This window comes from Phoenix dactylifera, chromosome 7, assembly GCF_051530095.1.
Source record: "Phoenix dactylifera cultivar Ajwa chromosome 7, Ajwa_hap1_PhDact_Kaust_v1.1, whole genome shotgun sequence".
Lineage (NCBI taxonomy): Eukaryota > Viridiplantae > Streptophyta > Magnoliopsida > Arecales > Arecaceae > Phoenix > Phoenix dactylifera.
In genome coordinates this window covers 5,887,824-5,901,969 of record NC_143196.1, presented here as the reverse complement: position 1 = coordinate 5,901,969, position 14,146 = coordinate 5,887,824, and the positions used below count along the sequence as shown (strand labels likewise).

The window sequence follows — 14,146 nt, the reverse complement described above, 5'->3', positions numbered from 1 at the left end:
TTTTTGGGGTATAGCAGCAGCTCATATAACTTGTATTAAAGTACAACCAATCAAGTCCAAAAAAAGAAAATGGCGTAAACAAGGAGGGGTCACTTGTATCACACGTCTATAGAACCGCTCCAGAGTATCGAGCAATAAACGAGGCGACCCAATCAGTGGCTTGGTTCGCCTTCCGAAACACATGGATAGCCTGGAAGGAGTCCAAATCACTCCCTAGTTCGCAGATGTCACACAGCAACGGGTGCCCACACCTCTGTCGATCCTCTTATCGAATCCAATCGATCACCATGATAGAGTCCCCCTTCAAGCACACTCTACTAGCACCGAGCACATACCCAGTGAAGATAATGCTCTTCCAAGCTGCCCGAAACTCTGCCTCAATGGCGGTCATGCCATCAATGCATCATCCTCCTACTGCAACCAACCTGGAGTTCTGGTCTCGGATCATGAAGCCCATGCTACCACTAGCACCATCGGCGGTCACACTGTCATTGAAGTTCACCTTGAGATGGCCGGGGGGTGGGAGCACCGAAGAGAAAAGGATGAACCTCGACGTTGCAACAGTGGAGCGGAGGTCCTAGATGTCCCTAGCCATTCTAGATGAAGTCTCGGTGGTAGCCATGGTGATCTCTGCAGTATCTAGACGAGCTCACAACCATTCTCATGGGCATCCTCCTTCCCTCGCAGAGACGAACGTTTCTGTCCAACTAGATGTGGTAGGCTAGGTAATTACAGAAGGTGCCCCGCTCCGCAAAACTCGATCTCCGAAAGAAATCCCTCAGGAAGCACAAAAAAGCCTTTAGCCATAAGCACAAGAAAGCTCACATGTGTTTGGTAGCTGGAGTTGAAGCAGGTTAGAGTTGCAAAGCTTGTGAGGCATCCAAGAAAGAATCTCTTGCAAGTTTTCATTTTTTGGAGACTCACCTCTTGGATAATTTTTCTTGCTCCTTCTCGAGTTGCCATTCATTGCATTATTATTTTTGTAATTATTACCTTTCACTTCTTTGAAGACAAAAAATTTTGAAGACAGTTTTTTCTTTGATCCTCCATAAGAGCCGATCCAACTAGATCAACTTTAACTTAGCCCTTAGCCAAATTCTACAAAGAAATTATTGACTTAAAGCAAAGTCAGCAAGTGAATTGCCAACTCACCTGGAGGGAAGGGTGAACAGGTTGCCAACTTCATTGAGAAAGAAGCAACAAACAGTTTGTCGACTTCAATTTGAATTTTGCAAAAAAAATTAGGGCATCCCTTCTTTCAAAACAAGATAGAGAACGCCCCCTTATGGCCGAGCAGCAGTGAGTTGCCTTGTCGATTGATATTGTAGTGCACCGAGGGAAAGGTGATGAGTGCCGGATAGCATGGCGCTAGCCAAGAAGTGCAGTGCTGCCAAAACAACGGTTCGGCCTTAGGACTCAGCACCACGACTGCAACAGACCTCCCTCTCACTTTCTCCCTCTATATTATTTTTGGGAAGGCCACCGACTTCCCTCACCATTACTTCTATCTATATAATAGACTCTTGCCCTCACTCCACCTACATCTCATCTCTCCTTACCCTTTCCTTGCTCCATCCTGTGATGCCCCTACTCCCCACTTTGTAGTTGAGATTTTTGCTTTGCCGCCACTGCTCAAGCTCATGATCGGTAAGTCCTCTTCCTTCTCTTCTCTTCTTCGCCCTCTTATTTGTCTCACTTTCTTGTTTGACCCTAGGGAGGATGGCATAAGGCCATCCTAATTTCACTCCAAAGGCTCCAACTAGCCTCTTTTCCCATCTTGACTATTGGTAGCGCTATAGGAACATCTGGCATTATCGACGCTTTTTAATCTATTTGCCGACACTAAAAAACATTGCGTGAAAGATCTCCAACACTTTCTAAAGTGTCACAAAAGCATCAGAAGTGCAATCGTGGGAAAACAATTTTACGATGCTTTTGGTTCGCGTCGTGAATTATAAAGAATAATGTTTTTAAATGTCGCTAATTGGCGATGCTTTTAAAAAGCGTCGGCAATAAAGCATCCTTTATTAATGATACTTATTTATGTCACTAATTAATGATGCAAATTAGCGTCGCTAATATTCAACCGATGATGCTTACTTGTGTCATTTGTTTATCTTGTAACGATGCTTTAAAGCATCATTATATTTAAAATATGGCGACGCTTTATAGCATCATAAGTATAAACTATTTTTTAAAAAAAATATTATTTAAAAAATTTAAAAAAATTGTACTCAAATATATACACCAAACTCATATATAACAGAAGCCATATAATAAATAACACATGTATCATATATAAAAATAGCAAATATTTATATTGTCAAATATGATTATATTTACATTGTCAAACATGATTAAATGTCTATTACAACTCAATGTGCTTCAAAAAACATAAAAATATACACATAAAACTTCTAAAAAAAAGTCTAAGGGCTAGCAAGGGTCCATGGCGGCATCATCATCATCTTTATGACTACTGGAAGTATGAAGAACCTATAAGAAAAAATATAGAAACTTTAGAAGTTGAGAATATAGAAATTATAAAGTATTATAAATTTAAAATATGGCGCCATTTGAGAATATAGAATATATTCAACCGATGATGCTTACTTGTGTCATTTGTTTATCTTGTAACGATGCTTTAAGGCATCATTATATTTAAAATATGGCGACGCTTTATAGCATCATAAGTATAAACTATTTTTTTAAAAAAATATTATTTAAAAATTTTAAAAAAATTGTACACAAATATATACACCAAACTCATATATAACAGAAGTCATATAATAAATAACACATGTATCATATATAAAAATAGCAAATATTTATATTGTCAAATATGATTATATTTACATTGTCAAACATGATTAAATGTCTATTACAACTCAATGTGCTTCAAAAAACATAAAAATATACACATAAAACTTCTAAAAAAAAGTCTAAGGGCTAGCAAGGGTCCATGGCGGCATCATCATCATCTTTATGACTACTGGAAGTATGAAGAACCTATAAGAAAAAATATAGAAACTTTAGAAGTTGAGAATATAGAAATTATAAAGTATTATAAATTATTAAGCTCATACAAAAATATATATAATAATTATGTAAAATTTTTAAATAGATATAGTTATTTACTTCAAGAGGGATAAACCACTGCAATAAAGATGCAATTTGGTCAAGCTGAGCCCTCAAAGATTATATCTCTATATGATGACTCTACCTCATCTCCTCCATCTTACGAATGTTTGCAGTGCTTCTACTATATCTGGCATCCTGGGTATATCTGCTCATTGCAGATAATTGAGTGGGGTAACTCCAATGTCATAACCCCTTTGATGTGACTGGTCTTCCTATATGATAATGAGTCCCTGACACGCTTTGTAATAAGGGGTGTAGCCCTCTCCTATATTTAAGAAAAAAAGTCACATATTAATTTTTGAAAAAATAAGTCCTCCAATTTCGATGCTTTTAAACGTCATAATCTATCGACACTAATAAACTGCATTGGCAAATTTTGATGCAGTAGCCAAATTACCATCGCTTTTTTCTAGCATCAACTGATCTTTTCTGTAGTGTGGCCATGTCACAGGCAACAGCCAAGGGCCCGACCACTAGCATCTCTCTCTCACTCGTTTGCTATTCTTCGGAGATGGTCAATCCATCCTCTCTCCGACCAACCTCTCATATTCTCATTCCTTCCTTTCACTCTCTCTCTCTTTTTTCCTATCTCTTGCTCTTCGTGTGTTCCTGGAGCACTTGTGGAACTTAGAGTGGGGCCCGTAGATGAGCCCGTAGACTTAGAAATGTCCAAGATTTTAAAGTAATATTTGTATTTGTTTTAGAAGAAATTTTTTTAATAAAATGTTCTGTCTAGATCGTGCGTAACTTGCATGGTTGAAGATATCGTAAGTTGATTAGTGAGTTACCCCTACCTCTAGTATTTTTGTCATACACATGATCCAATTTACAATTTTATCTTACTTAATTGAAATCTATATTATTTGAAATTAAATTATGGATATCATATATGTTTATGCATATGCTCTGCATAAAAATAAATATCATATATGCATATTTATGTTTAAATTATATATCATATATGCTCTATATAAAAATAAATTTTAAAATATTAGATTAAGAATGATATTTTTTACTTTAGCATGAATTGAATTTTATTGCATCGATAAATATGTTTAGGCTGTGTTTGGCATCATTGTCATAGTTATTTTTTTAAAAATCTGAAATTAGGAATTCTATTTCTTTTTTTCTAGATTTCTCACAATAGAAAATATATTTGGTTCATGCTTGTTCTTCTTTTTTTTACAATGAGGGTCGACGACATGGCCAATGACAATGTAGAGGGAGGGGGGATGGGGCAGGCAACATGGTTGAGGACAAGGGGCAGGTCGACGCTGGGCGGAGAGGCAATCAGGAGAGCAATGGAGGAAAAAAAGTGGAATGGGGTCAGTGATGCAATTAGAGATGAGGGATACCTCAGTATCAACAGGTGAGATGGCCAATCAGGCCTAACAAGCTGGTGTGATTGGGCATGAAAATAGGGATGAGGGCTAGATTGGGTGGAAAAAGAGGGTTTGGAAGGAGAAGGGTGAAAACCCAGTTTTCAAATTAATTTTTTTTTTATTTTCACCTTTTTTTAGAAATAATGAAAGTTATTTATAAAAAAAGAAATATAAACAAGGTAACCAAACATATTTTCTACTTTAAATTCTGTATTTCTATTAAAAAAAGAAATAGAAAAAAGAAACAACACGAAATAGCCCCTTATTTCATTAGTTGTGATATTGCTCTTTAGTTTGACTATGATCATATGGGGTCAACATGGAATCTCCTTCTAGGTTTGTAGTGAGGCGATCACCGGCACATATTGATTGACGACATTATAGTCAGAAGCTAGTTTCTTTTCAGGCCATGCTAGTAGGGTGATTATGGACATACTCATTTAAGCTGACCACAAGTTAATCGTAGTATTTCTAATTGGATTTGTGGTAATTGTAATTAGATTTGAATGAATTTGGACCTTTAGCCTAATGAAGATGCCAGGGCTTAAAGTCTTAAACAAGAGAAGTATGTGAGGATCCGTATGGATGTATATTTAATCCCACATTGATTATGCACCGAGCTGATTTTGGATACTTATATAGGTCTAAGGAATCTAAATAATACTTTTGGCTAGCCATTTTGGAGGAGGTCTAGGTTTGTGTCATCGCCAACTGGGATACGTCTACATGCTTCATACGCTGAATATAATTGCTTTACAAGTCTAACATGCTTACGCCTGTACCCGGATGATAGCTCCATGCGGAGACCCTGATTCCACTTTCAAGCTTTGCACTGATGAAGAATTTGCAGTTGGATCGCTTATGCTCATTTCATACTCCCCGTGGAAGAGCTGGGTCTCAAAGAAGCCATCAGCATCAGTCTTCCCCGTCACATTACCAGACCTCCACTCTGCTATCAGCTTGTCTACCACATCTCCGGTTGGATGGTTATTGAAATTGTTGTCTGTTAGGCACATTCTATTGCAACTCTCTGGGTGCCATCCTGCCCACAATACGATCCCGTTCACAGCCGGATGTGAGTAAGCCTCCCTCAAGATTTCCTCAAGGTAATTTGCCTGTTAGCAGCAAGTTTCAGTTCTTAGTTTCATCATCAAGAAGATCGAGAAGAAGTTGAGTCGACTGTGGTGAGGACGTACGTGATTTGGGTCTTGGGTAACATCAACTTCTGTGAGCCAAATGGGCACCTTGGCCCCGGCAAGAACATCCAGAGCAGATCTCATGTATGGAATATTTGGTGCGCTGAAGTGGCCCTCCAGTCCTATTGCCATATTATATATAATCATTCCCAGGGTACGACTTGACCTCCCGCAGCTTCTCAAGGTACTTGCCAGGTGTCGACGTCGGGTCTCCAGGCTGTTCCAGTGTATTGTAGTCATTCAGGAACATGAGTGTGTTGGAGCCCAGAGAGTGAGCCTTCTGGTGGAAGATGTTAGAGGCATTTTTCCCAAGCCTGTCCTCAAAGGAGGAGAAATGAAGGTCCTCATTGACAACATCCCATGCAATGAGTTGGCCACGGTATCTCGACATAACAGAATTAATTCGCCTATTAGATGCGTTCCAGAGCTGGTCGTAGTCGAGGGCCCGCACCCAGTCCATCTGGTACTTGGGATCGTCCCAGAAGACATTGTGCCCTCTGATGGTAATGTTGTGCTGCTTCGCGAAGGCGACCATGGCATCCGGAACGGAGTAGTCCTCCTGGCCGGGGGCGCGCTCCGTGGAGTACCATTTCATCTCGTTCTCGAAGACGGTCACGGTGAAGCGTGAGGCGAACCAGTTCTGGTATTGGGTGTTGTTGACGATGCTACCGGGAATGGCGCAACCGAATGGGAATCCTGGCCTTTTCTGCGCGAGCGAGACGGTTGCACCAGCGAGGCTGGTGCCTTGGGCATCGACAGCCCGGAACCTTACCGTCTTCTTGCGGGCCTGCATGGATTGCTTTTGTTACGTTGAGTTCCAAGTATTTTAAGAAGGATTAAACCTACCGCTTGTTGGATGGTTACTATGGTGGGTTCTGGATGATGATTTGGATGTTACCTTCTCGATGCTCTTGGTCTGATGAGTTCTCCATTCTTCTTTGGTGAATGGTTGCAATGACACGCTGTCCACCCATATCTCCACACTTGTGTTTTCACTCTGCAGCAGTAAAAGAACCTTGCTGGTGAGCGTATCTCTTGGAGTTCATTTGTCTGCCAAGCTTACAATGTGCACCTTGAGAATGTTTCACAGATTAAATATTGTTTTCCTCCCAATTTATGCAGACGATGTTTTAAGTGTGTTGAAATCTTGAACAGCTGATCTCTTGTAGGGCTGGAAGTGGGCCGGGCCGGGCCGGGCCGGGCCAAACCCCTACCCAAGCCCGGCCCGAAATTTTTTCGGGGCTTCGGGCCGGGCCGGGCCCGAACAATTTAAAAGGAACGAGGCCCGAGCCCGGCCCGAGCCCGTTTGGGCCAGCCCGATGACGGGCCCCGCCCGATGACGGGCCCGGCCCGATCCAGAGTTCAAAAGCTAATATGGGCCATGGGGTAATAGAACATGCGACTTCAGGTACTCCAAAGGACATTGAGGGTGGGACAGAGACAATCCTTCTTGATGGTAGAAACAAGAACAAACCATTATTGCTTTTTAGAGAGGGACTATAACATTAAATTGGCTTACAGTCGGCTGGCTGAGATGAATAAATAGCCAAATAATTTGGAAAGCCTCAAGGACTTTTCCAGGAAAACTCAGAGCATGGAATTTCTTATGCCAAATTGTTCAGAGGACTTCCTATAGAGTGTACTGTTCAAGATGTTGATATATAAGCAAATTGTCTATTTTGCTTGTCTTACATGGATTATTGGTTACCTCCTATTTATGCTTGTCTTACATGCTTTCTCCATTCGAATTACAGGTTGGCGTCATGTTTCAAAAGCTGGTATCTGATGATCATACTCTAAAAGTGACAGATATTTTGATAAAAGAAGAAGGAAAGGGATTACTTCCAAATAGAGAGAGCATTAGAGACTATTCTTATATAGCAGAAAAATGATTATTGTGCTCTGGTTCAAGAAAGTGTAGACATTGTACATCTCAGCACAAGCATAAATAATGTGTGGAGGCGTGTATACACATGCTTCGACAAATGTGTAGTAGTATTGTAGTAAGGAGCCCGTACCTTTGGATTGCATTGCTGATGTAAAGTTAATACGCTCAAATGACAGATCACCTGCACGGCTGCACAGAGGACAATTTTACAGAGGTGTATGTGCAAATACAAGTACATGAAAACATACAAGCAAAAATGTCGACAAGCAAACAACCTACTCAACTTAAATCAAATATGAGATGGACCAAGTAGGCAATCAGACAGATCATTAACAAAATAGCATCTGATGGTTTGAAGATAACTTGCAAAAAAATTCATTCCATGCAACCAACTGCAACGATACAACTGAAACCAAACAAAAGGATTCCATCAAAAACAGGAGGATAAAAAAAATCATCGGCCTGAAGTCGTTGTTCCCTGCACAATAATATATTCATCATATCCATGTAATAGAGAAACCCCCTGAAGTCAGCTTCAGGCCTGCAGTTCAAAATCTTCAGGCCTGCAGTTCAAAAACATACAACTCTCATAAAATTTTGCAACAAATAACCATGATCCACATGAAAATACTCCATCAACAAACATACTTGATACTTTAGGTATGAACTAGATCTGATGAGGGTATCGTCATTCAGTTCTCCCAAATTGGCCACTCTAGGAGTCCAGGGTATCGTCATCTACATTCAACGTTACAGAACTCGAGCAATTTGCAACTGTTAACACACAAATCAATCATAAATGTTTAAATTATAAGTACAATAAGCAAATAAAAAATATTAGATAAATTTAAAAGATTTATATACCTTCATCATATTATTCACGAAGCCAATCTTGGGTACACGCTAAGGCTTCTATGGTAGAAGGGCTCAAAGAGCTTCGATATTGATCCACAACTCTACCACCAGTGCTGAATGCTGACTCAGATGAAACAGTGGAGACTGGAATAGCTAGAACATCTCGAGCCATTCTTGATAGTATAGGATAGACTGCTGCATTGCTCTTCCACCAAGCCAAGATGTCAAACTCCTTATTCTCCAAATCAGGAAGCACATCATCATCCAAATAACTATCTAACTCGGATCTCTTAGGGCGTTTTGAAGAACTCTGACTTTTAAATTGAGCAAAATCCATACCAAATTTTTTTTTGGAAGAAACTGAACTTATATCACCTTGTCCACCAAAATTAGATGTTCGCTCACTTGAACTCATAGAGGGATGCATTCTTGTTGCATCTACATACTCATTATACAATTTAAAAAGACAAGCACGAATATCATCAATCTTTTTCTTGCACTCCTCCAACTCAAATGCCTTTTGATAACAAAACTCTACAAATATCAACTTTGATCTGGGATCCAAAATAGAAGCAATTACCAACAAATTATTGCACTGAGACCAATATTTGTTAAACTTCTTTAGCATCTCATTTGTTAATTGCTTCACTGTTTCATCAGTATCGATACTTTCATCCATCAACAAAGCCCTAATTTCCCAAACTTCTTTTAGGTATAAATTGGATGTGGGATACTTACAACCAGAAAATACTTTAGTGGCATCAAGAAAGGCTTCTAAAAATTTAAGAATTATAGAAGCCTTTTTCCATTCATCATTGGTGGGGCATATACATGAATGCTTAGTTGCATATCTAATAAGAGCATCTTTATAACCAAGTGCATCATGCAACATTTCATAAGTAGAATTCCATCTTGTAGGAACATCCAAAGTGAGTCCTTTTCTAGCAGGAAGTCTCATATGCTGTAGAATTTCATTAAATGCTTGCATTCGAGATGGGGATGCAGAGACATATCTAACAATTTTTCTTATACATTCAATAGCTTCATAAATGATTTTCATTCCATCCTGAACCATAATATTTAATATATGTGCACAACATCTAATATGACTGTACTCTCCACTAAACAACATTGAATAACAAAAGTGATCTCGGAGCTTTCTCATTACAGCATCATTTGTGCTGCAATTATTCAAAGTAATAGCACATATTTTACAATCCAATTCCCATTCAACAAGACATTTTTTTACAGCATCTTCAATTGCAAAGCTGGTGTGAGGGTATGGAAGTTTCTTGAAACTAATAATCTTCTTATGCAGAGTAAAATCAGAATCAATATAATGTGCTGTGAAAGAAATGTAACCAATTTTCTGATTTGATGTCCAAATATCAGTAGTGAAACTAATCCGAGAACTTAGGTTCTTGAATACATCATGCAATTTTTTCCTCTCTTCTTGATACAAAGCCATACAATCATGTTTTACAGTCTTACGACCCATAATTTTGAATAATGGCTGAAGAGATCTCATAAAATCTAGAAAAACAGTGTGCTCAACAATACGAAATGGAAGCTCAGCACATATAATAAATTTTGCAAGAATTTTTCTACTCTCTTCTTGATTGAATTTGAAACACTTTATCGGATCTTTTGAACTTGGTAGTAAGAGCAACTGATTAGTCGGATTCTTTTGATACTTCTTGCAAACATTTTCAAGATGGCGTTTTAGATGACTCGTTCCTCCTTTAGTGCTCCCACTTAAAACTTTTTTACAATATTTGCACTTAGCTATTGACCCTTCAGAATTTTTTTCCTCGATAAAGTGATTCCATACCCAAGATCTTTTTCTAGAAGAATTGTCACAAATATTTTCAGCAGTATCTTCATTTCTATCATCCTCATTTCTTAAATCTTCAACAGTCTCATTTTCACCCACTTTAGAATGAGACATTAGTAAAAATAATCTGCCCAAATAACAAAATAAATGTCACAAATTTAACCTATAGCATCAGATATGTACGAAAATTTAAAACTCTTGTTATTGACAAAGTTGGAGATATATTAGATTCAGCAAGCCTTGGTGCCATGTGCTTTGACCTGTAAAGGCCATTTCAAGAATTCAAAACTGATATTACCCCTTCGACCATCAAAACTATTGTGGGACATAATGAATTTCATGTTGGTAGACTGTGAAGTGAAAAAAAAAAATCCTTTTATATACAGCATTTATCAAATGCGCAATATTACATATATTTAGAAAAAAACAATCTCAAGCAATTTTGTCAACCGATGCCACTTCTAGCTATTCACTACTACATTTTTGTCATCCCACCCAATACCCAGACGCCATTCCATCCTAGAAGTATGCAGTGCAAGACTAGGTTCTGAAATTAATAGCTCACTCGTAGTCCATGGGTCAGTCATAACTGAAGACCCCAAGGTTGAAACTTTGCTTCGAAGCAAGTCTTACCTTGCAAAGCATCATTTCTATTAGAGTTAAATCGTTATGCCTTACTCTATGGTACCAAATAAGCCAATGAATTCAGCTGGGTTTTATTTGATGAAATAGCTGTTTTTTTGCACAGTATGAACTTACTTGAGAAGAATATATAGACAACTGAGCTATTAGCTCACCAAAATCAACCCAGGAAAACATCAAAATCAGAAGTAGGGACCCTAACCTGAGAGCCGACGATGACGAGCCGACGACGACGAGCGGAGAAACCCTAGCACTCGACGAGCCGCCGCCGACGAGCCTCCCTCGCTCTCGTCTCGCCTCTGCACTCGACGAGCCGACGACGCCTCCACCGGACCCTAGACGACGACGACGAGCCGACGACGCCTCCACCGGACCCTAGACGACGATGACGACGGTCGACGAGCTCTGGCCCTCTGCAAATCGCGATTCCGCAAGACGGCAACCCGCAACCCTGATAAAATCCCCAAATGGCCAAATCCCGTAAAAGCCCTAAACCGGTCCCCAAATGGCCCGGGCCGTGATTTTGGGCTTGGTTCGGGCTGGCATTGGGCTCGGGCTTGGTCCGGGCCCGGGCCGGGCCAATGGGAAACCCGAGCCCGGCCCGAAATAAAATTGGGCTTAAGTTTACAGCCCGAGCCCGGCCCGACATTCATTGGGTCTAGCCCATTGCCCGGCCCGCAGGCGGCCCGACCCGATGGGCTTCGGGTCGGCCCGAGCCCACTTCCAGCCCTAATCTCTTGTTGCATGGGCTTTATAGTGCGTGTAATTCTAACTTGCCTTAAAAATTGTGTAACTTGCGTTTGTTTCGGTCTTGTTTTAATTACACTGAATTTTAACCTTGCATTATCATGATTTGAGAAGGAACACAGTACCTACGGATATTGTTTAACCAACTGCATCCAATCTAAGAAAAGCTTACCTCGAAATGAAGTTCAGCCGGTCCGGAGGCATTCACAGTAAGACCTCCCTTGAGCATGGACCAACATCCAGGCTTGGCTTGGACTGCACCGGCATGGATGAAGTCATCGCGAGTCTTGAAAACAACTCTAACTGCTGCATTTCCTTCATTAATCTGCACCCAAGCTGGAAAAACACGAAGAATGCTCGTTTCAGCCCAAACACTATCCACGGTGAGTTGTGCTAAGCCTGATAAAAAGATTTTTTCAATTGCAAGACAGTACCAGAGAAAGTGTAGTGCTTCTCTTTCTGCAGGTAGACCTTCTTAGAGACGCTTTGATATGGTTGGTTTCTTTTGTAAGCAACCAAGAAATGGTTGTGCGACTCTGATGTCCTCTTTGCTATTTTCTCGTGGCCGGATGGAGACATCGGCTAAAGCTGGCATCATAGAGGCTATAGACAAGGCTTGTGCCAAATGGGGTCTCTCCCTCGTTGTCAACCATGGCATCGAGACATCGATAATAGAGGGGATGCTTGAGGCTGCCAAGGCCTTTTTCGCCCTCCCGCAGGAAGAGAAGATGAAATATATGTCAAAGGATGGCACAAACTTTGTGAACTACATTTCGCAGCCTGACCATAGCTGGCGGGAAGTTCTCCGCCACCAAGGCCGCCCTGCCAATGAAGAGATCATCCACCTGTAGCCCTCGAAACCCTCCAATTATAGGGATGCGGCCAAAGCATTCTTGGAGGCAACCTGGCAACTAGCTACGAGGTTGGAAAGGGCCATTCACGAAAAGTTAGGCAAAGATGAAGAGTATGTAGAAGGCATGATAAGAGAAGGGTTCCAATACTTGTTATGTGTTCGTCCTTTCCTGTCTACCTAAAAATATGCTAGACCGATCGTTGTTAGAACCGACGAACAAAAGTTGAATTTAAATTTACTCTTACCTGTTCTACTCGAAGAATAGTGGTCGTAAGAGGTCGATCCACAGGGAGGCGATTGGAGTTGCTTAAAAATAAAAATGTTCACTCGGATTCAAAAGCGATTTTTGAATATCAAAAGAAAAACATTACGTCGGGGATGTTGATAGATTCTCTAGTCTACCGGAGAATGATTTTTAATTAAAATTAACTAGAAGACATGTACTTAGATTCAAAAAGTATTTATATATTTAATGGAAAAGAAGAGTTTTTTTTTTGCATAAATTAAAATGGATGACAACAGTGCTTAGAGAGATTGAAGCCTGGAACATAGACTGCATGAAAGAAGATTTCATAAATTGCAACTAAAACGAGAATTTTTGAATGCATAAAACAAACTGCAGGAATTAAACTTAACCTAAAACATGAATTGCATAAAAGAAAAATTAATGGATTGCATTAAAAGATTTCATAAAAAGAAAACAGGAATTAACTTGAACCTAGAACAGGGATTGCATGAAAGAAATTTTGCTAGATTTCATAAAAATAAATTGATTACAAAGGTAGAAATGAAGATTGGTGGCTTGATGCTGCCTTTCTTCTGCAAATAAAATAAAGAAAAGAAATAACAAAAAATCAAAAAGAACACTTCTCCCTTTCTCTCCCACGGTGGAACAATATAAAATATTATTTTTTCTTTCTTTCTTCTCCAAAAGAACAGAGCAATGCTCTGTTTCTTTTTTCTTTCTTCTCTCCCACCGAGCTCTCTCCTCTCTTGGTTCCCACCCCAAACCGAGCACACCTCCTCCCCTCTTTCTCCTTCTCCTCTTATAGCCACAGGGTCACTTGGATTTTGGGAAGGAGAAAATGGTGGCGGATTGCTCCGGTCGACTTCCTTCTTTGGCTGCGGAAGCGAGATCGCCGGACTCCTGATGCGGAAGGGGCGGATGGCTGAGATTTCGGCCGCGTGAAGAATGTGGTCGCCGGGATTCCAGGGGGGTAGATCCGTGGATGATGAGCGCGGAGGAGGGGCTCAACCGGCTGTGGGGCGCTGGTATTTCGGGATGCTTCACGGAAGAGGGATTCCGAATCCGGCTCGGGCGCGATGTCCGGATGCTGGGAATCCTTTGTCGTTGCCGGAAGAGGAGGAAATGGGGATGCTGTGGCTTGGATTCCGGTTCGGGATCTGCCTTGCTGGAAGACTGCTGGGTTTCCGGATCACGGAAGGAAGGCGGGGACGCGGTGAAGACGCGGTGCGGGATCGCCGGAGATTGGATCACGGCTGGGGCTTCCTTCTTCGGGTGCTGAGATTTCGGGATCACCGGATTGGAAGCGATGCTGGGATCATCGGAAGCGGGATCGCGGGATGCTGTGGTGCTGGCATTCGAAA

The 14,146-nt window shown here is 40.7% G+C and overlaps 1 pseudogene; it reads right to left on the bottom strand.

Annotated features, from left to right (window-relative positions):
- Positions 1-5,293: 5,293 nt before the first annotated feature.
- Positions 5,294-12,264, bottom strand: LOC103705342 (endo-1,4-beta-xylanase 5-like; annotated as a pseudogene).
- Between the last annotated feature and the right edge of the window lie 1,882 nt (positions 12,265-14,146).